General features: G+C 45.9%; 2 pseudogenes across 2 annotated transcripts in view; one reads left to right on the forward strand and one right to left on the reverse strand.

Annotated features, from left to right (window-relative positions):
• Positions 1–13,290, forward strand: part of LOC311133256 (E3 ubiquitin-protein ligase FANCL-like) — a 19,568-nt pseudogene extending 6,278 nt beyond the window's left edge. Inside the window, exons 2-7 of the transcript in view lie at positions 874–921; positions 1,152–1,224; positions 11,485–11,530; positions 12,080–12,161; positions 12,791–12,907; positions 13,255–13,290. The product of the transcript in view is annotated as an E3 ubiquitin-protein ligase FANCL-like (transcript). The remainder of the gene's footprint in view (positions 1–873; positions 922–1,151; positions 1,225–11,484; positions 11,531–12,079; positions 12,162–12,790; positions 12,908–13,254) is intronic.
• A 2,017-nt stretch (positions 13,291–15,307) lies between these two features.
• On the reverse strand, positions 15,308–22,987 carry LOC311133265 (annotated as a pseudogene). The gene is made up of 3 exons: positions 22,968–22,987; positions 16,099–16,204; positions 15,308–15,784 (listed from the first exon to the last, which is right to left on the reverse strand). The product of its transcript is annotated as an uncharacterized misc_RNA (transcript).
• Positions 22,988–23,013: the final 26 nt, after the last annotated feature.

Raw genomic sequence — 23,013 nt, forward strand, 5'->3', positions numbered from 1 at the left:
GACAGATACTCCAATCTCCGCTGTGGAGCTTTGCAGATCCTTCAGGGTTATCTTTGGTCTCTTTGTTGCCTCTCTGATTAATGCCCTCCTTGCCTGTCTGTGAGTTTTGGTGGGCGACCCTCTCTTGGCAGGTTTGTTGTGGTGCCATATTCTTTCTATTTTTTATGCTCCGTGGGATGTTCAAAGTTTCAGATATTTTTTTAGAACCCAACCCGAATCTGTACTTCTCCACAAATGTGTCCCTGACCTGTTTGGAGCGCTCCTTGGTCTTCAGCTGCTTGCTTGGTGGTGCCCCTTGCTTAGTGGTGTTGCAGACTATGGGGCCTTTCAGAACAGGTGTATATATACTGAGATCATGTGACACTTAGATTGCACACAGGTGGACTTTATTTACATTTCATTTCATTTCAGTCATTTAGCAGATGCTCTTATCCAGAGCGACTTACAGTTAGTGAGTGCATACATTTTCATACTGGCCCCCCGTGGGAAACGAACCCACAACCCTGGCGTTGCAAGCGCCATGCTCTACCAACTGAGCTACACGAGGCCTATTTAACTAATTATGTGATTTCTGAAGGTAATTGGTTGCACCAGACCTTATTTAGTGGCTTCATAGCAAAGGGGGTGAATACATATGCACGCACCACTTTTCCATTATTGATTTTGTAGAATTTTTTTTTACAAGTCATTTTTTTCATTTAACTTCACCAATTTGGACTATTTTGTGTATGTCCATTACATGAAATCCAAATAAATATCAATTTAAATTACAGGTTGTAATGCAACAAAATAGGAAAAACGCCAACGAACTGTATTTATAATATCATATACACTGTATATACACATGTCAAATATTACTGCCCACTACGCTAGAGAAAGAGAAACCCAGCAGAGCCGACACCATGAGGAGGATCGCCATCGGTAACATGGCGATCACACACACACACACATACATGCTCTCACTTAGGCAGATATGCACACTCACTGACTAGAGACCTCGGTAGCCCATTATTAACCCTCATGCACACTGAACTGAACAACATACCTCTACTGCTATTACCTATACACACTCACTTCTATAGTTGTTTCCTTTGCGTTATGGTCACCTGTTCCTTGATATGTCCCCAAACATTGATTGACTATGTCTGTAGGAAATAACGTGTCCATAAAAGTGGAGGTTGACATGAGACACCCAATGATGCTGCCAGCTCGGAGCAGACCATAGTAGATATAATACTGGATACTTAGTGTGTGTTTATTAGTTTTCTTTAAATGTTGTACCACTTATTTCTGACTTATAGTTATTATTAGTCTTTACAACACTACTCCTCTTACACCGTTTAAACTAGAAATGCCATTCAAACTTTAAAACGTGCACACTTGTCTGGAATAGTGTGCTTGTAAAAAACCTTTTGATACTATTTATACTTTTTAAACTATTACAATTTTATTACACATATTAAATGTCGTCCACTTTCATGTGATTTCTTTAACATTCTAAAGCTTCCTTTGTGACATCAAGGCATCCAAATTTCCATTTACTGTGAATGCAACAATGCAACTTTTGACATAAATCTGCTAATTCGACCACTTTCCCAGCACTTTAGACAACAACTTAGAAGGGTCTGACATATTGGTCTACTTCTCTGCTATTCAAATCTGGAATCAGAACCAAATGATCTGCTACCAATCAAAAGTTCAGCTGTTTGTCGGAGTTTAGAGTGACGAAAAAAAGCTAGCTAACGCCAGCTAACAGCTTTTTTGCCATTCAATGCATTTGAATGGCAAAAAAAGAAGAGCCGGTTGACCGATAGAGTCGGCCGATATTAGCCTTTCACAGAAATATTTATATCGGTCTTTATTCCACAGATAAAGCGCCAATATTATATACTTAAGCAATAAGGCCCGAGTGTGTTTTGTACAGTGCCTTGCAAAAGTATTCATCCCCCTTGGCATTTTTTCCTATTTTGTTGCATTACAACCTGTAATTTAAATTGATTTTTATTTGGATTTCATGTAATGGACATACACAAAATAGTCCAAATTGGTGAAGTGAAATGAAAAAAAAAACTTTTTTCAAAATATTCTAAAAAATAAATAACGGAAAAGTGGTGCGTGCATATGTATTCACCCCCTTTGCTATGAAGCCCCTAAATAAGATCTGGTGCAACCAATTACCTTCAGAAGTCACATAATTAGTTAAATAAAGTCCACCTGTGTGCAATCTAAGTGTCACATGATCTGTCACATGATCTCAGTATATATACACCTGAAATAGCCCAGAATCTGCAACACCACTAAGCAAGGGGCACCACCATGCAAGCGACACCACTTCCTCCGAAGCTGCCTCCTCTCCTTGTTCGGGCAGGCTTCTGCGTTCGTCGTCACCGGCCTTCTAGCCACTGCCGCTGATCATCTCATCACTCCATTTGTTTTGTCTTGTTTATTACACACACCTGGTTCATATCCCCTCATCAGTACATGTATAAGTATTCCCTCTGCTCCCCTTCTCTTTGTGTGTGATTGTTACTTTGTGTAGGTATCGCTAGCTCGGTTGAGCATTTTGTTATTTTTATCGCCGGGAATATTTACCTGTGTATGTTTGGTTTCCCAGTACGCATTTAAGTCGCACTGGGATCGTGTTTACACATTGCTGCGGACTACCTTATTGAACTGAATAAAGCATATTCCTTCTTCACACTCCTGCGCCTGACTACGTCCATCCCCTTGCCCCACAGAATCACACACCCAGCAGCATGGAGTCAGCAGAAAACGGGAATATGCCTGGAGTCGTGGAGCGGGTCCGGGAGCATTCCAACATGCTAGCCAGCTTGGCGAAGCGATGGATCGGGTTCTCCAGGTCGTCCAACGCCTGGAGAGGAGAGGACCCAACCCTTCGGGACCAGCTGAGCGACCGGATCCAGCCACCAACACCCCAGCACCCAGAGGGATTCACCTATCCTGACCGAGGGAGTACGACGGGACAGCGGCCCACTGCCAGGGATTCCTCCTGCAGCTGGACCTCTATTTTTCCACCATCAGCCCGGCTCCCTCAGAGCGGGAGAAGGTGTCCGCCCTCGTCTCCTGCCTCAAGGGGAAGGCCCTGGAGTGGGCCAACGCGGTCTGGAGTGAAGGAGGAGACACGTTGGACAACTACGGGGCATTCGCTCGCTTCTTCCGGGCAGTCTTTGATCATCCCCCCGAAGGAAGAGAGGCCAGCGAGCACCTGGTCCATCTGAGACAGGGGACGAGGACCGCGCAAGACTTTGCCCTGGAGTTTAGAACTCTAGCGGAGTGGTCCGGGTGGAACGAGCGGGCCCTCATTGACCACTTCCGGTGCAGCCTGTGGGAGGACGTCCAAAGGGAGCTAGCCTGCCGGCATACCACGTTGACTTTCAACCAGCTGGTGGACATGGCCATCCAGTTGGACAACCTGCTGGCTTCCAGAGGACGTCCTGGTAGGGGCCTGCCCATTTCACCCCCCTGCAACCCGGATTACGTGCCGATGGAGCTGGGTGGTGCAGCAATCCGGGAGAACGGAGGACGACAGATCTAGTCACTCTTGTGACAAGAGAGGACATTCTGCTGCACGCTGTCGTCAGCGTTCTTCTGGGTCTGGAGGCAGCAGGCAGGGCACTCTCGCGTCACCCCAGGTAGCGCAAACCCACACTCGTTCAGAGCCCTCTGCTGTGCACTTCACTATACACATCCACTTCCCTGAGCACACGGTAGTTCCCCAGTGTAAGGCGCTGGTCAATTCAGGCGCAGCTGGGAACTTTATGCAGCTAATAGGTTATGTATCACATTGGTTTCCCCTACCCATTCCATTTCCCATCAAGGCACTTGACAGTCAACCATTAGGGTCAGGTTTTGTTAGGGAGGTTACAGCACCAGTCACGATGATTATGCAGGAGACCCATATGGAGCAAATCACTTTTTATATTAGCCCCCTGATTTCCCTGTTGTGTTGGGTCTTCCCTGGCTCGCACTACATGACCCCACCTTTTCAGGGCCGCAGAGGGTTCTCACGGGGTGGTCGCGAGAGTGTCAGGGTAGGTGTCTAGCTGTTTCCGTTGGTGCAACCACGGTGGAAAGTCCAGACACTACCTCAACCGTGTGCATTCCCCCCGAATACCTCAACTTGGTGCACACGTTTTCCAAAACGCAGGCGACCAAATTGCCACCTCATTGGGCGGGGGATTGCGAGATAAACCTCTGGTTAGACGCTGTGCCTCCCAGGAGTCATGTCTATCCCCTGTCGCAGGCTGAAACGGAGGCTATGGAGACATACATCTCTGAGTCCCTGCGCCAGGGGTTTATAAGTCCCTCCACTTCGCCCGCCTCCTCAAGTTTCTTTTTCATGAAGAAGAAGGATGGAGGTCTGCACCCTTGCATTGATTACCGGGCACTTAATAAAACTACCATTCGCTATAGTGTTCCCTCTACCCCTCATCTCCTCTGTTATAGAATCAATGCATGGGGCGCGCTTCTTCACAATATTAGATCTCCGGAGTGCGTACAACCTGGTGCGTGTGGACGAGTGGAAAACAGCATTCAGCACAACCACGGGGCATTAAGAAATACCTGGTGATGCCGTACGGCAGGGTTCTTCAATTCCGGTTCTGGAGGGCCAAAACACCTCTGTTTTTCATCCTCTCCTTCTAATCAGGGGCTAATTCAGACCTGGGACACCAGGTGAGTGCAATTAACTACCAGGTAGAAATAAAAAACAGAAGTTTTTCGGTCCTCCAGGACCGGAATTGAAGAACCCTGCCGTACGGGTTGATGAATGCTCCATCCGTCTTCCAGTCCTTTGTGAACGAGGTGTTTTTGGACATGCTTGGTCGCGGTGTGGAGGTCTACATCAATGACATTCTGGTGTATTCCGCTATGCGCACCGAGCATGTGTCCCTGGTCCGCAGAGTGCTGGGCCGACTGTTGGAACTTGACCTTTATGCCAAGGCAGAAAAGTGTCTGTCTTACAGTAGTCCGTCTCCTTCCTCGGGTTACCACATCACCACCTCAGGTGTGGAGATGGAGGAAGACTGCCGAATTGGCCGACCCCAACCACGGTGAAGGAGGTGCAGCGCTTCATTGGCTTTGCCAATTACTATCGGAGGTTTATCAGGGGTTTGGCAAGGTCGCAGCTCCCATCACCTCTCTGATGAAGGGTGGGCCATCCCGGATCCGCTGGTCTGCTGAGGCTGACAGGGTTTTCAGTAACTTGAGGGCTCTGTTCACCTCAGTCCCGGTACTGGCCCATCCCGATCCATCATTGCCGTTTATAGTGGAAGTGGATGCGTCCAAGGTAAGGGTAGGCGCAGTCCTATCCCAATGCTCGGGCATGCCACTCAAGCTCCACCCATGTGCCTTCTTCTCGAAGAAGCTCAGCCCGCCGGAGCAGAACTACGACGTTGGTGATTGGGAGCTGTTGGCTGTTGTCAGAGCCCTGACCGCGTGGAGGCACTGGCTCGAGGGGGCGAAACACCCTTTCCTCATCTGGACTGACCAGCGTAACCTGGAGTACATCCGGGCAGCGAGAAGGCTGAACCCTCTCCAGGCCAGGTGGGCCATGTTCTTCACCCGGTTTGATTTCACGTTGTCATACATACCAGGTACTAAGAACGTGAAGGCAGATGCACTGTCACAGCTGTACGACACAGAGGAGAGGCCCATAGACAACACCCTCATACTCCCGGCCTCCTGCATTGTGGTGCCGGTAGTGTGGGCGGTGGACGCGGACAGAGACATCTCCACCTCAGTGCCCAGCTGGGCTGCGGTACGTGCTGTCTCTTGTCCGTGATCGTCTGATCTGTTGGGCACACACATCCCCCTCCTATGGTCACCCAGGTATTGGCCGTACAGTGCGCTTCCTGACCGGGAAGTACTGGTGGCCTACTTTGGCTAAAGACGTGAGGGTGTATGTCCTCCTGCACCTAGGCACCTCCCAGCGGGTAAGTTACATCCCTTACCAGTTCCACAATGGCCATGGTCCCACTTGTCAATTACTTTTCTCACTGATCTTCCCCTCTCTCAGGGAAACACCACCATCCTGGTCGTTGTGGACCGCTTTTCTAAAGTCTGCCGCCTCCTTCCGCTGCCCGGTCTCCCCACGGCCCTGCAAACGGTGGAAATCCTGTTTACTCACTATGTCTTCTGGCACTACGGGGTGCCAGAGGACATTGTGTCTGACCGGGGTCCCCAGTTTACATCCAGGGTCTGGAAGGCGTTCATGGAATGTCTGGGGGTCTCAGTCAGCCTGACCTCTGGGTTTCACCCCGAGTCTAATGGGCAGGTGGAAAGGGTAAATCAGGATATGGGTAGGTTCCTGCAGTCCTACTGCCAGGACCGGCCGGGCGACACACAGCGCACTGGAGGTTACACGGTTTGTGGGGCCGTTCAAAGTCCTGAGGAGAATAAATGAGGTTACACATAGGTTACCCTCCTGATTACTGTATTAACCCCCTTATTAACTACCTTATTGAGCTGAATAAAGCATATTCCTTCTTCACACTCCTGTGCCTGACTCCATCCATCCCCTCGCCCCACAGGAGCTCTCCAAACAGATCAGGGTTGGGTTATAAAAAAATATCAGAAAATTTGAACATCCCACGGAGCACCATTAAATCCATTATAAAAAAATTGAAAGATATATGGCACCACAACAAACCTGCCAAGAGAGGGCCGCCAACCAAAACTCACGGACCAGGCAAGGAGGGCATTAATCAGAGCGGCAACAAAGAGACCAAAGATAACCCTGAAGGAGCTGCAAAGCTCCACAGCGGAGGTTGGAGTATCTGTCCATAGGACCACTTTAAGCCGTACACTCCACAGAGCTGGGCTTTATGGAAGAGTGGCCAGAAAAAAGCCATTGCTTAAAGAAAAAAATAAGCAAACACGTTTGGTGTTCGCCAAAAGGCATGTGGGAGACTCCGCAAACATGTGGAAGAAGGTACTCTGGTTAGATGAGACTAAAATTGAGCTTTTTTGCCATCAAGGAAAACGCTATGTCTGGCGCAAACCCAGCACCTCTCATCACCCCGAGAACACCATCCACACAGTGAAGCATGGTGGTGGCAGCATCATGCTGTGGGGATATTTTTCATCAGCAGGGACTGGGAAACTGGTCAGAATTGAAGGAATGATGGATGGCGCTAAATATAGGGAAATTCTTGAGGGAAACTTTTCTCAGTCTTCCAGAGATTTGAGACTGGGACGGAGGTTCACCTTTCAGCAGGACAATGACCCTAAGCATACTGCTAAAGCAACAATGGAGTGGTTTAAGGGGAAACATTTAAATGTCTTGTTATAGCCTAGTCAAAGCCCAGACCTCAATCCAATTGAGAATCTGTGGTATGACTTAAAGATTGCTGTTCACTAGCGGAACCCATCCAACTTGAAGGAGCTGGAGCAGTTATGCCTTGAAGAATGGGCAAAAATCCCAGTGGCTAGATGTGCCAAGCTTATAGAGACATACCCCAAGAGACTTGCAGCTGTAATTGCTGCAAAAGGTGGCTCTACAAAGTATTGACTTTGGGGGGATGAATAGTTATGCACGCTCAAGTTTTTTTGTCTTATTTCTTGTTTGTTTCACAAATACAAATATTTTACATCTTCAAAGTGGTAGGCATGTTGTGTAAATCAAATGATACAAACCCCCCCAAAATCTATTTTAATTCAAGGTTGTAAGGCAACAAAATAGGAAAAATGCCAAGGGGGTGTATACTTTTGCAAGCCACTGTATGTGGCCAACATACCACGGCTAAGGGCTGTTCTTATGCACGACGCGACGCGGAGTGTCTGGATACAGCCCTTAGCCGTGGTATATTGGCCATATACCACAAACCCACGACATACCTTATTGCTATTATAAACTGGTTACAAACGTAATTAAGAGCAGTAAAAATAAATGTTTTGTCATACCCGTGGTATATGATGGAACCCTCTGTATTGTCATTTCTTGTGGTGGCAGTATCATGTTCTGGGTATGCTTGTCACTGGCAGGGACTGGGGAGTTTGTCAGGATCAAAACAAGTATGAAAGGAGTCTTCTGAATACCTAACGTTGGGATAGAGTTGCATTTCTTACCGGAACAAATACACACATTTTAAAGCCAAATACAGAACAGAATGGCTTTTCAAGAGGTGTTGAGAGTTCCTGAGTGGCCCAGTCCTGACTTAAATCTGCCTGAAAATCAGAGACAAGGTTTAAATATTTCTGTCCATCAATGGCTGCCAACCAAATTTACTGTACAAAACATTAGGAACACCTTCCGAATATTGAGTTGAACCCCCTTTTGCCCTCAGAACAGCCTCAGTTCATTGGGGCATGGACTCAACAAGCTGTCGAAAGTATTCCACAGAGATTCTTGCCCATGTTGACTCCAATGCTGCCCACAGTTGTGTCACGTTGGCTGGTAGTGAATCTCTACTCCGAATAGCTCGTTCCATCTCATCCCACAGATGCTCAATTGGATTCAGATCTGGTCACTCGGCAGGCCACTGCAGTAAGTTGAATTAACTGTCATGTTTGTGGAACCATTCCTGGGCAATCCAAGCTTTGTGGCATTATCCTGCTGAAAAAATCAATTCGCAGATGGATACACTGCTGCCATGAAGGGATTCACCTGATTGGCAATGATGTTCAGCTCACAGGAGGCTGTTGAGGGGAGAACGGCTCATAATAATGGCCGGAACAGAGCAAATGGAATGGCATCAAACACTTGGAAACCATTTGTTTCATGTATTTGTTACCATACCACTAATTCTGCTCCAGTCATTACCACGAGCCCGTTCTCCCCAATTAAGGTGCCACCAAACTCCTGTGGTTCAGATATCCTGTGGCATTCAAACGTTGCTCCACTTTTATCAAGGGGCCAATGTGTGCCATGAAAGCACACCCCACACCATCACACAGCCACCACCAGCCTGTAATGTTGGCACGCGGCATGATGGATCCAAGTACTCATGTGGTTTTCTCCATACCCTAGTCCTCCCATCAGTGTGAAACAGCAGGAATCAGGATTCATCAGACCAGGCAGTTTTTCAAATTCTCCAGTGTTTTCATTCCTTGGCCCACTGCAACCGAAATTTCTTGTTTTCTGCTGAAAGAAGTAGAACTCTAAGGTCGTCGGATGCCATACCCCATTCATGTCAAGGTAAGACGAGTTGTGCATTATTTTATGGGTCTTTGGGCACCAATGTTGTACTGGAATGTCAGTTGAATAACTGTTGCCCGTCTGTTGCTCTGAACAATGTGGAATGTGTACCCTGTATTGAAAGACAGCACACTTGCCGTGCTTCAATATCTTTTAAAGGCATCCTCCTTCCCACATTCAGTCTATTAACTGATCTGACTCAATTTGATAAGCAAACACAGAGTATTGAGGAAACTTGGCTTCCACCTACCATATTCTGTCATATCTGTGATCACAGACAAAGGAAATATGTACAGTGCCTTCAGAAAGTATTCACACCCCTTGACCTTTTCCACATTTTGTTGTGTTACAGCCTGAATGTAAACATTAAATGTAGATGTTTTTGTCACTGGCATACACACAATACCCAATTAACATCAAACTGGAATTATGTTTTTCGCATTTTGCACAAATTAATTAAAAATGAAAAGCTGAAATGTCTTGATTCAATAAGTATTCAACCCTTTTCTTATGGCAAGCCTAAAAAAGTTCAGGAGTAGAAATGTGCTTAACAAGTCACATAATAAGTTGCATGGACTCAATCTGTGTGCAATAATAGTGTTTAACATGATTTTTGAATGACTACCTCCTCTCTTTACCCCACATATACAATTAGCTATAAGGTCCCTCAGTCGAGCAGTGAATTTCAAACACAGATTAAAATACAAAGACCAGGGAGGTTTTCCAATGCCTCACAAAGAGGGGCACCTATTGGTAGATGGGCATAAAAAAAAAGCAGACATTTAATATCCCTTTGAGAATGGTGAAGTTATAAATTACACTTTGGATGGCGTATCAATACACCCAGGCACTACAAAGATACAGGCATCCTTCCTAACTCCTTTACCGGAGAGGATGGAAACCACTCTGGGATTTCACCATGAGGCCAATGGTGACTTTAAAACTGTTACAGAGGTTCAAGGCTGTGATAGGAGAGAACCGATGATGGATCAACAACATTGTAGTTACTCCATAATACTAACCTAATAGTGCCTGTACAGAATACAAATATTCCAAAACATACATTCTGTTTGCAATAAGGCACTAAAGTCAAACTGCAAAAAATGTTGCAAAGAAATGAACTTTGTCCTGAATAAAAAGTGTTACGTTTGGGGCAAATCCAACAGAACATCCCTGAGTACCACTCTTCATATTTAAGCATGGCGGTGGCTGCGTCATGTTATGGGTATGCTTGTCATCAGCAAGAACTAGGGAGTTTATGATAAAAATAAACTGAATAGAGCTAAGCACATGCAAAATCCCAGAGGAAAACCTGGTTCAGTTTGCTTTCCAACATACAGTGGGGGACATTCACCTTTCAACAGGACAATAACCTAAAACACAAGGCCAAATATACACTGGAGTTGCTTACCAAGACGACATTGATGTTCCTGAGTGGCCTAGTTACAGTTTTGACTTAAATCGACTTGAAAATCTATGGCAAGACTTGAAAATGGATGTCTAGCAATGATCAACAACCAACTTGACCGAGCTTGAAGAATTTAATAAAGAATAATGTGCAAATATTGTACAATCCAGGTGTGCAAAGCTCTTAGAGACTTACCCAGAATACAAATGTTTGAATTTCTCTCCTACTTTGACATGAGTATTTTCTGTAGACTTTAGGAAAGGAAAGATGGATTATTTTTTGGGGCACATTATTTGTCCTTTTGAATGTGGACTACCCAACATAAACATTTTACAACATATTGATTTGGTAAGTTTGCGAGGACCAACCAACGTTGAGTTTGTTTTATTTAAGTCCCAACAATTGTTGCCAATTGTTTCTTTAAATCCAAGGTCATGCTTGGCCAACTGTGCCACATAAAACTCATTGTTGGTTTGCCTAGCAATGCTACTCAAATATATTAAAACACACACTCTCATGTCGCCAAGACTGAAGCAGGCAGTAACCCTCAAATAGAAAGGGTCACGCAGAAATATTGCTTTTTGCATTTAAGAATAGCAAATGATGGCTGTACACAAAGACAAGGCTGATGGGGTGGAACAGACAAGAGCAGAGCGGTTGTCGAAGTTATTCAAATATTTCCTCTTTGCCTGACTCTGTTGTCAAATATGAATAGCTGTTTGAAAGAGCCTGTGTGTTGCATCCAGGAAAACCCTTGACATCACTAGAAACAAATTAGATTTGGGGTGATGTTTTCTAAAATGCAAAAAAAAGGACTGTATTACACAACACTAGCAGGGGGATTTATCTCTAAACCTGTCTTTTTACAATGCCCATTTGGAATTCACCAATTAATTGTGTGGATAATTTTCCCTTGCAGTTGTAACACCTTTGAGGAACAATCTCAATGCCAACATGCATTTAAGGTAAGTTAGGTAGTCAAACATGTATTTATTGGTATTATCTTATGTTACATGTTCCATACAATGGTATTTCCTGATTTATAGTGTTGGAAACATTCCACATGAACCAAGTCTCCTTATAATCGTGATGTCCTTGGTCTTCAACATTTCCGAGCAGGGAGAGAAATATAGGACATATTGGTCATAATTGTAAACTCCTGTTCCCCCTGTCTCTCCCTCATTTGCATGTCTTTAATTAGTGTGTGAAGGAGCTGTTTCTTGTGTCTTTCAGGAGCCCGGACTGCATCATCTTGCATAACCTCCGTGATGTTTTGGGGATAGAATTCCCGTCACCTGCCACCCATGAAAAATCTGAACTGAGAACCAAGTCTGAACATGAGCCAAGTCTCCTATGCCATATAATCGTGATAGTCTTGGTATTCAACATTTCCGAGCAGGGTTGAGAAATACAGGACATATTGGTCAAAATTGTAAACTCCTCTTCCCCCTGTCTCTCCCTCATTTGCATGTATTTAATTAGTGTGTGAAGGAGCTGTTTCTCGTGTCTTTCAGGAGCCCGGACTGCAGCGTCTTGCAGAACCTTCGTGATGTTTTGGAGATAGAATTCCCGTCACCTGCCACCCACGAAAAATCTGTATGTTGTATTTCCCTGTTTCAAACACCAAGCCCTCACAATTACCTCTACCGAGCAATCGTGTGTGTGGTGGACAGATATGTATTTTTCTGTCTGTTATTCTTTTTTATGTTTGCTGGAGGTGGGTGTGCATCCCCTTTAATTGGGTTGTTTACAGATAAAATCATTTGAATAACAAAGATGGCAGAATCCTTGCCACTATCAAGATTGCTTTAATCACACATTTATCCATTTATTTTTTTATTTTTTATTTTTTACTTGCCAGCGGATGGGTTGAAAGGGCGCCGTGTTTATCCGCTGTCACCACGGTGATTAATGCCTCAGCATCATTAACATTCCGAAGAGTGAAAAGTTTACTTGACTAGATGTTGACATTTTACCTGCCATCCTCTTTTTAATGGATCGCTTAGAGTATAAAAAAGGGTTTCTCATTACACGAAAAGCAATATGCAAAAAGAGAGAGAGTGTAGGGGAGGTGGATAGACTGGTAGAAAGAGAAAGGGTGGTGTAGTGGGATAGAGGAAGCGAAGAGGGGTGATAGAGAGTGAGAGAAAAGGAGAGACAGGAGAGAGTGGGCAAGTACTGTGGATTTTGGGTCTTCATCAGTGACTCTGTTGTGTATATTGTAGAGTTTCAGTGTGGAGTGTGGGATCTGTTACTCCTACCATCTGGTGTCGGCCATTACTGATCAGGTGTGCAACGACCATCACTGCGGCCAACCGTTCCACCAGGCATGTCTGTACGAGGTGAGGGACACACACCCACGACTCTCCAACCCGATCAGTAGGCCTGCCTATATGACAAAACGATCACTACACACACAATATCCCAAATGAGACATATTACATTTTAAATAAATTCATACAAAAGTCAAAGGATGCAAAAGTCAAATAGTGTAAATATAAAGTCATTTCAAGTGTTTCCTCTTTGCATTGCTCAAATCTTGCCACTACAGGCACAAGGTAAATGGGCAACTTCAGTTTCAAACCAGTGTTAAGTTTGACTAGTTCTTGTTCGGTCTCCCTAAATATTTGCCAATAACAATATAGTCCATGTTAAAAACGACACTATTTGTTATTTTTATTGTATGCAGCACATCACAGTGAAGATGTCCACCCAGAAACCCTGAGAGCTGACTGGAGCCAGGCCCTGGACATAGAGCTCTATGGTTTCACATGAGCCTCAGCAAAACGACTCACTCCATCAAATGTACTGTCTCACTCATGTCATGACACTAGAGCAAACTGTAAAAATATATATATATATATATTTTGTCACATACACCGGATACAGTGGGGGAAATAAGTATTTAGTCAGACACCAATTGTGCAAGTTCTCCCACTTAAAAAGATGAGAGAGGCCTGTAATTTTCATCATAGGTACACGTCAACTATGACAGACAAAATGAGAAAAAAAAATCCAGAAAATCACATGTAGGATTTTTTATGAATTTATTTGCAAATTATGGTGGAAAATAAGTATTTGGTCAATAACAAAAGTTTCTCAATACTTTGTTATATACCCTTTGTTGGCAATGACACAGGTCAAACGTTTTCTGTATGTCTTCACAAGGTTTTCACACACTGTTGCTGGTATTTTGGCCCATTCCTCCATGCAGATCTCCTCTAGAGCAGTGATGTTTTGGGGCTGTCGCTGGGCAACATGGACTTTTAACTCACTCCAAAGATTTTCAATGGGGTTGAGATCTGGAGACTGGCTAGGTTACTCTAGGACCTTGAAATGCTTCTTACGAAGCCACTCCTTCGTTGCCCGGGCGGTGTGTTTGGGATCATTGTCATGCTGAAAGACCCAGCCACGTTTCATCTTCAATGCCCTTGCTGATGGAAGGAGGATTTCACTCAAAATCTCACGATACATGGCCCCATTCATTCTTTCCTTTACACGGATCAGTCGTCCTGGTCCCTTTGCAGAAAAACAGCCCCAAAGAATGATGTTTCCACCCCCATGCTTCACAGTAGGTATGGTGTTCTTTGGATGCAACTCAGCATTCTTTGTCCTCCAAACACGACGAGTTGAGTTTTTACCAAAAAGTTATATTTTGGTTTCATCTGACCATATGACATTCTCCCAATCCTCTTCTGGATCATCCAAATGCACTCTAGCAAACTTCAGACGGGCCTGGACATGTACTGGCTTAAGCAGGGGGACACGTCTCGCACTGCAGGATTTGAGTCCCTGGCGGCGTAGTATGTTACTGATGGGAGGCTTTGTTACTTTGGTCCCAGCTCTCTGCAGGTCATTCACTAGGTCCCCCCGTGTGGTTCTGGGATTTTTGCTCACCGTTCTTGTGATCATTTTGACCCCACAGGGTGAGATCTTGCGTGGAGCCCCAGATCGAGGGAGATTATCAGTGGTCTTGTATGTCTTCCATTTCCTAATAATTGCTCCTACAGTTGATTTCTTCAAACCAAGCTGCTTACCTATTGCAGATTCAGTCTTCCCAGCCTGGTGCAGGTCTACAACTTTGTTTCTGGTGTCCTTTGACAGCTCTTTGGTCTTGGCCATAGTGGAGTTTGGAGTGTGACTGTTTAAGGTTGTGGACAGGTGTCTTTTATACTGATAACAAGTTCAAACAGGTGCCATTAATACAGGTAACGAGTGGAGGACAGAGGAGCCTCTTAAAGAAGAAGTTACATGTCTGTGAAAGCCAGAAATCTTGCTTGTTTGTAGGTGACCAAATACTTATTTTCCACCATAATTTGCAAATAAATTCATTAAAAATCCTACAATGTTATTTTCTGGATATTTTTTTCTCAATTTGTCTGTCATAGTTGACGTGTACCTATGATGAAAATTACAGGCCTCTCTCATCTTTTTAAGTGGGAGAACTTGCACAGTTGGTGGCTGACTAAATACTTTTTTTCCCCACTGTGTATGTGCAATGAAATGTGTTGTTTAATGGTACTGCGCCCCTGCAGCAAATTATGACCAGTCCCTTGCTCAAGGGCACATCAACAGATTTTTCACCTTGTCTGCTCGGGTATTCGAACCAGCGACCTTTAGGTTATTACTGTAACCTCTAGGCTACCTGCTGCCTACCTACTTGCCAAAATAGGCATGATGGGTAAGAAACGTAAAGAAAAAGTGTCAGAGAGTACCAGGGAAACGGAGCACCAAGTCATCAATTAGGACCGCCAGTCAGTGAATAGAAAGGCCAGGGACAGGAATAGGAAGAGAACTAAGGCACTGCAGTAGTGTGACATCCCAGCCATCCTTCTGTTTAGAATAAGGCTCTGCTCTTTGGTCGTGGTCTTTGTGGCCGTATTCCTCCCACTCACCACGGTCATATATGTGGTTGGGATTTCCCAGTGGTCAGATTCTGGGGGACCGTGCTTCTGACTCTTACCCCAACACTGGTCATTACGGTCGTGGTTGAAGTTCTCCAAACCATCAACCTCATTGTACAGATGTTTTTCCCAGTGTGTCCGACTGTGGACCTCCCAATGGTCATTATGTGTTTGACCCAGTTTGGTTTTTGTACGGGTTCTACTTTCTCTCGGGTAGGACGGTCTATGATTGACTTGTGGTCTTGTTGAGGTCACAGCAACGCCATCGTCAACAACCATTTTCCTCATGCGCCGTTTGGTTTGTGTTGATGTTTTCTGTTAGGGGATAATTCAAACATTTGCTCCAGTTTCTGCCATTGACCTGAACTCTTGTAGCAGTGGTTGAAATATGTTTTTTATATGGCAATAGAAATATATTATTGTGATATTTCTTTGCAGTTTGACTTTTCTTTGAACTTGACATTTCTTTGATACAACTCCAATATTCATTACCACTTGGGAGTCACAGTAAATTTGCTGGTCATTTTGTCCATTCTCGTAAAACCAGTTTGTAACAGCATTATAGTAAAATGTAGTGAATCCTGTCAATATTACAATACAAGCAGGATTTAGTGCCTTGACCTCATCACAAGTCCTGGCTGGGGCTTGGAAATGGGTGGTCCTCTGATGTATTGAGACGGCATTGGTCTGGGTCTCTCCTCCTCATCCTCCACAGCCTCTAGCTCAGCCCGCTTTCTGTAGGGAAAGGATACGGGAAGACCATGTTGAGACATTACATGTGAAACTAGCATGCACTAGTGTATGACAATAAGGTAATCCTTGCTCTATAGCTGCTTTTATACCAGGAGTAGGCTGAATCTGGATCGGAGAAAGCCACCTACTATGTTGAACACTAGCAATGTTCACTGAATTATTAATTTCAGTCTTTGAATGATGAAGAGAAATGATGATACAGAGGAGTGGGACTGATACACTGAAGGAAGACTTTCCATGAACACTATTACTTCGACTGACATTTACGCTCTCTTTTTCCAAACCTCCAAAAATGTACACTTCTGTTTGACTACGGATCAAACTGCCAGGCAGTTCAGTGTGGAGAGGAGAGAGAAATAGAGAGGGGTAAAAAGGAGTATAATTGTGGCTGCTGATACTCTGCCCCTGTAAAGTGTGTGTCATCAATCGCCTCAAATTGGGCGTCTGTGGGTCAAGTTAGCTGCCATTGTGATTCCGGTAAATTCCAGAAAATCACAACCCTCTCCACTCCAGTCCCTCTTGAGGGGGACGAGGTGTCCCGCCGTTGGGGTCAGGGACAACTTTACCTCCTTTACTGCGGTCAAGATTCCCCGCCAGGCATTTGGAGAAGAAAATGTGATTCTCCTCTCTACACCGCTATGCAAAAGGCCAGAGCAAGAGAGATTTGACAGATTTGGTACAGGTAAATGTCCAATTGAAATGCAACTATTTCACTAGAAATACTTTTTACAGTGTGTGTGTGTAACTGTGTATGTGTGCATATTGTAAATAAAGACTTGTAATTGGATAGGGTCTGTGGCTGAGGCTGTCATCAGTGTGTAAATCTCCCACACTGCACTGCGGCTCATGACAGACACACACACAGAAGCCTCACTCCTCTCCCAGACAGATGCAAATCAGAGTATACACAATGAACACATCCATTGAAGTTAGTCAGGCCATCTGGTCTCCATTACACTCCCCTGAGCAGCATTCTACCCTCTACAGAAATATTAGATACACTTCAGTATATATATATATATATATATATATATATATATATATATATATATATATATATATATATATATATATATATACAGTGAGGGAATAAAGTATTTAATCCCCTGTTGATTTTGTGTGTTTGCCCACTGACAAAGAAATGATCAGTCTATAATTTTAATGGTAGGTTTATTTGAACAGTGAGAGACAGAATAACAACAACAAAATCCAGAAAAACGCATGTCAAAAATGTTATAAATTGATTTGCATTTTAATGAGGGAAATAAGTATTTGACCCCCTCTCAATCAGAAAGATTTCTGGCTCCCAGGTGTCTTTTATACAGGTAACAAGCTGAGATTACGAGCACACTCTTAAAGGGAGTGCTCCTAATATAAGCTTGTTATCTGCATAAAAGACACCTGTCCACAGAAGCAATCAATCAGATTCCAAACTCTCCACCATGGCCAAGACCGAAGAGCTCTCCAAGGATGTCAGGGACAAGATTGTAGACCTACACAAGGCTGGAATGGGCTACAAGACCATCGCCAAGCAGCTTGGTGAGAAGGTGACAACAGTTGGTGCGATTATTCGCAAATGGAAGAAACACAAAAGACCTGTCAATCTCCCTCGGCCTGGGGCTCCATACAAGATCTCACCTCATGGAGTTGCAATGATCATGAGAACGGTGAGGAATCAGCACAGAACTACACGGGAGGATCTTGTCAATGATCTCAAGGCAGCTGGGACCATAGTCACCAAGAAAACAATTGGTAACAAACTACGCCGTGAAGGACTTAAATCCTGCAGCGCACGCAAGGTCCCCCTGCTCACGAAAGCACATATACAGGGCCGTCTGAAGTTTGCCAATGAACATCTGAATGATTCAGAGGAGAACTGGGTGAAAGTGTTGTGGTCAGATGAGACCAAAATCGAGCTCTTTGGCATCAACTCAACTCGCCGTGTTTGGAGGAGGAGGAATGCTGCCTATGACCCCAAGAACACCATCCCAACCGTCAAACATGGAGGTGGAAACATTATGCTTTGAGGGTGTTTTTCTGCTAAGGGGACAGGACAACTTCACCGCATCAAAGGGACGTTGGACGGGGCCATGTACCGTCAAATCTTGGGTGAGAACCTCCTTCCCTCAGCCAGGGCATTGAAAATGGGTTGTGGATGGGTATTCCAGCATGACAATGAACCAAAACACACGGCCAAGGCAACAAAGGAGTGGCTCAAGAAGAAGCACATTAAGGTCCTGGAGTGGCCTAGCCAGTCTCCAGACCTTAATCCCATAGAAAATCTGTGGAGGGAGCTGAAGGTTCGAGTTGCCAAACGTCAGGCTCGAAACCTTAATGACGTGGAGAAGATCTGCATAGACGAGTGGGACAAAATCCCTCCTGAGATGTGTGCAAACCTGGTGGCCAACTACAAGAAACGTCTGACCTCTGTGATTGCCAACAAGTGTTTTGCCACCAAGTACTAAGTCATGTTTTGCAGAGGGGTGAAATACTTATTTCCCTCATTAAAATGCAAATCAATTCATAACATTGTTGTCATGCGTTTTTCTTGATTTTTTCTCACTGTTCAAATAAACCTACCATTAAAATTATAGACTGATCATGTCTTTGACAGTGGGAAAACGTACAAAATCAGCAGGGGATCAAATACTTATTTCCCTCTCTGTATGTACTGTATATATACACTACAGGTCAAACGTTTGGACACACCTACTCATTCAAGGGTTTTTCTTAAATTTTAAAATTTTTCACATTGTAGAATAATAGTGAAGACATCAAAACTATGAAATAACACATAAAAAGTGTTAAAATCAAAATATTTTTTATATTTGAGATTCTTCAAATAGCCACCCTTTGCCTTGATGACAGCTTTGCACACTCTTGGAATTCTCTCAACCAGCTTCATGAGGTAGTCACCTGGAATGCATTTCAATTAACTGGTGTGCCTTCTTAAAAGATCATTTGTGGAATTTCTTTCCTTCTTAATGCGTTTGAGCCAATCAGTTGTGTTGTGACAAGGTAGGGGGATATACAGAAGATAGCCCTATTTGGTAAAATACCAAGTCCATATTATGGCAAGAACAGCTCAAATAAGCAAAGGGAAATTACAGTCCATCATTACTTTAAGACATGAAGGTCATTCAATACGGAACATTTCAAGAACTTTGAAAGTTTCTTCAAGTGCAGTCGCAAAAACCATCAAGCGCTATGATGAAACTGGCTCTCGTGACGACCACCACAGGAATGGAAGGCCCAGAGTTCTCTGCTGCAGAGGATAAGTTCATTAGAGTTACCAGCCTCAGAAATTGCAGCCCAAATAAATGCTTCACAGAGTTCAAGTCACAGACACATCTCAACATCAACTGTTCAGAGGGGACTGTGTGAATCAAGCCTTCATGATCGAATTGCTGCAAAGAAACCACTACTAAAGGACACCAATAATAAGAAGAGACTTGCTTGGGCCAAGAAACACAAGCAATGGACATTAGACCGGTGGAAATGTGTCCTTTGGTCTTTCTGAGACGCGGTGTGGGTGAACGGATGATCTTTGCATGTGTATTTCCCACCGTAAAGCATGGAGGAGGAGGTGTTATGGTGTGGGGGTGCTTTGTTGGTGACACTGTCTGTGATTTATTTAGAATTCAAGGCACACTTAACCAGCATGGCTACCACAGCATTCTGCAGTGATACGCCATCCCATCTGGTTTGTGCTTAGTGGGACTATCATTTTTTTTTCAACAGGACAATGATCCAACATACCTCCAGGCTGTGTAAGGGCTATTTTACGAAGAAGGAGAGTGATGGAATGCTGCATCAGATGACCTGTCCTCCACAATCCCCCGACCTCAACCCAATTGAGATGGTTTGGGATGAGTCGGAACGCAGAGTGAAGGAAAAGCAGCCAACAAGTACTCAGCATATGTGGGAACTCCTTCAAGACTGTTGGAAAAGCATTCCAGGTGAGTCTGGTTGAGAGAATGCCAAGAGTGTGCAAAGCTGTCACCATGGGTGGCTATTTGAAATATATTTTGATTTGTTTAACAGTTTTTGGTTACTACATGATTCCATATGTGTTATTTCATAGCTTTGATGTCTTCACTATTATTCTACAATGTAGAAAATAGTAAAAATAGAGAAAAGCCCTTGAATGAGTAGGTGTGTGTCACGATCGTCATGAAAAGTGGACCAAGGCGCAGCGTGATATGCGTACATCTCTTTTATTGTGTACTAGCAACACGATACAAAATACAAAACAACAAAACAAAACGTGAAGTCCTCGGTCATGAACACAAACCAACACGGAACAAGATCCCACCAAACACAAGTGCACAACAGGCTCCCTAAGTATGGTTCCCAATCAGAGACAACAAGCAACAGCTGATTCTCGTTGCCTCTGATTGAGAACCACCCCGGCCAACATAGAAACACATAACCTAGAACAGAACATAGAAAACGAAACATAGACACTACACAAAGAAACTAACACCCTGGCTCAACATACAAGAGTCCCCGGAGCCAGGGCGTGACAGTACCCCCCCCCCCAAAGGCGCGGACTGCGACCGCGCCAACATAAACCCAACAGGGGAGGGGCCGGGTGGGCATTCCACCTCGGAGGCGGATCCGGCTCCGGGCGTGACCACCACCCTCTAACAACCCCCCCGTAGCGCCCCTGGTCTGGTCCCGCTGGCTGGAGCTGGACTGGACATCGGTGGAGCGGATTGCTTAGGCTCCGGTGTGGAGCAGCTGACCGGTACCTGACCAGGCACCGGTGAAACAGGCACGGGCTGTGCCGGACTGACGACGCGCACCACAGGCTTGGTGCGGGGAGCAGGAATGGGCCGGACCGGGCTGACGACGCGCACCACTGACTTGGTGCGGGGAGCAGGAACGGGCCGGACCGGGTTAACGATGCGCACCAGTGGCTTGGTGCGGGGAGCAGGAATGGGCCGGACCGGGCTGACGATGCGCACCATTGGCTTGGTGCGGGGAGCAGGAATGGGCCGGACCGGGCTGACGAAGCGCACCACTGGCTTGGTACGGGGAGCAGAAACAGGCCGGGCCGGGCTGGCGACGCGCACCATTGGCTTGGTGCGGGGAGCAGGGACGGGCCGGGCCGGGCTGACGACGCGCACCATTGGCTTGGTACGGGGAGCAGGAATGGGCCGGACCGGGCTGACGACGCGCACCATTGGCTTGGTGCGGGGAGCAGGAATGGGCCGGACCGGGCTGACGACGCGCACCATTGGCTTGGTGCGGGGAGCAGGAATGGGCCGGACCGGGCTGACGAAGCGCACCACTGGCTTGGTGCGGGGAGCAGGAACAGGCCGGGCCGGGCTGGCGATGCGCACCATTGGCTTGGTGCAGGGACGGGCCGGGCTGACGACGCGCACCATTGGCTTGGTGAGGGGAGCAGGAACGGGCCGGACCGGGCTGACGAAGCGCACCACTGGCTTGGTGCGGGGAGCAGGAACAGGCCGGACCGGGCTGGCGACGCGCACCATTGGCTTGATGCGAGGAGCAGGAACGGGCCGGGCCGGGCTGACGACGCGCACCATTGGATTGGTGCGGGGAGCAGGAACGGGCCGGACCGGGCTGACGACGCGCACCATTGGCTTGGTGTGAGGGGCAGGAACAGGCCGGGCCGGGCTGGCGACGCGCACCATAGGCTTGGTGCGAGACGCAGGAACAGGCCGGGCCGGGCTGGCGACGCTCATCACCGGCTTGGTGCGAGGGACAGGAACCGGCCGGACCGTACTGGGAACACACACCACTGGCCTTGTGTGGGGATCAGGAACGGGCCGGACCGGACTGGTAACACACCTCAGTACCTCTCGCCGTGCCTCTACACTCTCCTTCCCTCTACTGACCAATGGCCCCCGTAACCTGGTGGCCTTCTCTCCTCGTCCACAAACTCGCCCTTTATCTGCCTCCAGCAGCCCCGTCGTCCATGCCGTGTGCTCCTCTCCTGCCTGGGTCTCCCCCTTCATCGCCCTCCGGTAACGGACGGCCTCCTCCTCCGTGATCTGCCCCCAACCGAGGAGGACATCCACTAACGTTACCTCCGGCGTTTGCTCCTGGACACGCTGCTTGGTCCTGTATTGGTGGGATCTTCTGTCACGATCGTCATAATGAGCGGACCAATGCGCAGCGTGATATGCGTACATCTCTTTTATTGTGTACTAGCAACACGATACAAAATACAAAACAACAAAACGAAACGTGAAGTCCTCGGTCATGAACACAAACCAACACGGAACAAGATCCCACCAAACACAAGTGCACAACAGGCTGCCTAAGTATGGTTCCCAATCAGAGACAACAAGCAACAGCTGATTCTCGTTGCCTCTGATTGAGAACCACCCCGGCCAACATAGAAACACATAACCTAGAACAGAACATAGAAAACGAAACATAGACACTACACAAAGAAACTAACACCCTGGCTCAACATACAAGAGTCCCCAGAGCCAGGGCGTGACAGTGTGTCCAGACTTTTGACTGGTACTGTATATATACAGTATATATATATATCTATAACTGTTAGGTCCTAATACTTCACGTCAAAGGGGTATGTTTGCGACCTGATTTTCTAACTTTTAGTAAGCTATATCTTATTGTCTATTGACCATAGACTACTTACATTTGGGAGTAGATCTGGATATGCATGTGAATGATTGATTGATTGATTAGGTCTACATAAACAACTTCAATGCAAGTGTCTAGGTAATCTCTCAGGTTCTCTCACCTTGCCCGTGGCTGGCCCATCAGACCCTCTGGTGGAGGAACCCCGT

This window comes from Coregonus lavaretus (assembly GCF_964263955.1).
Source record: "Coregonus lavaretus genome assembly, chromosome: 1".
In the NCBI taxonomy this organism is placed as follows: Eukaryota; Metazoa; Chordata; class Actinopteri; order Salmoniformes; family Salmonidae; genus Coregonus; species Coregonus lavaretus.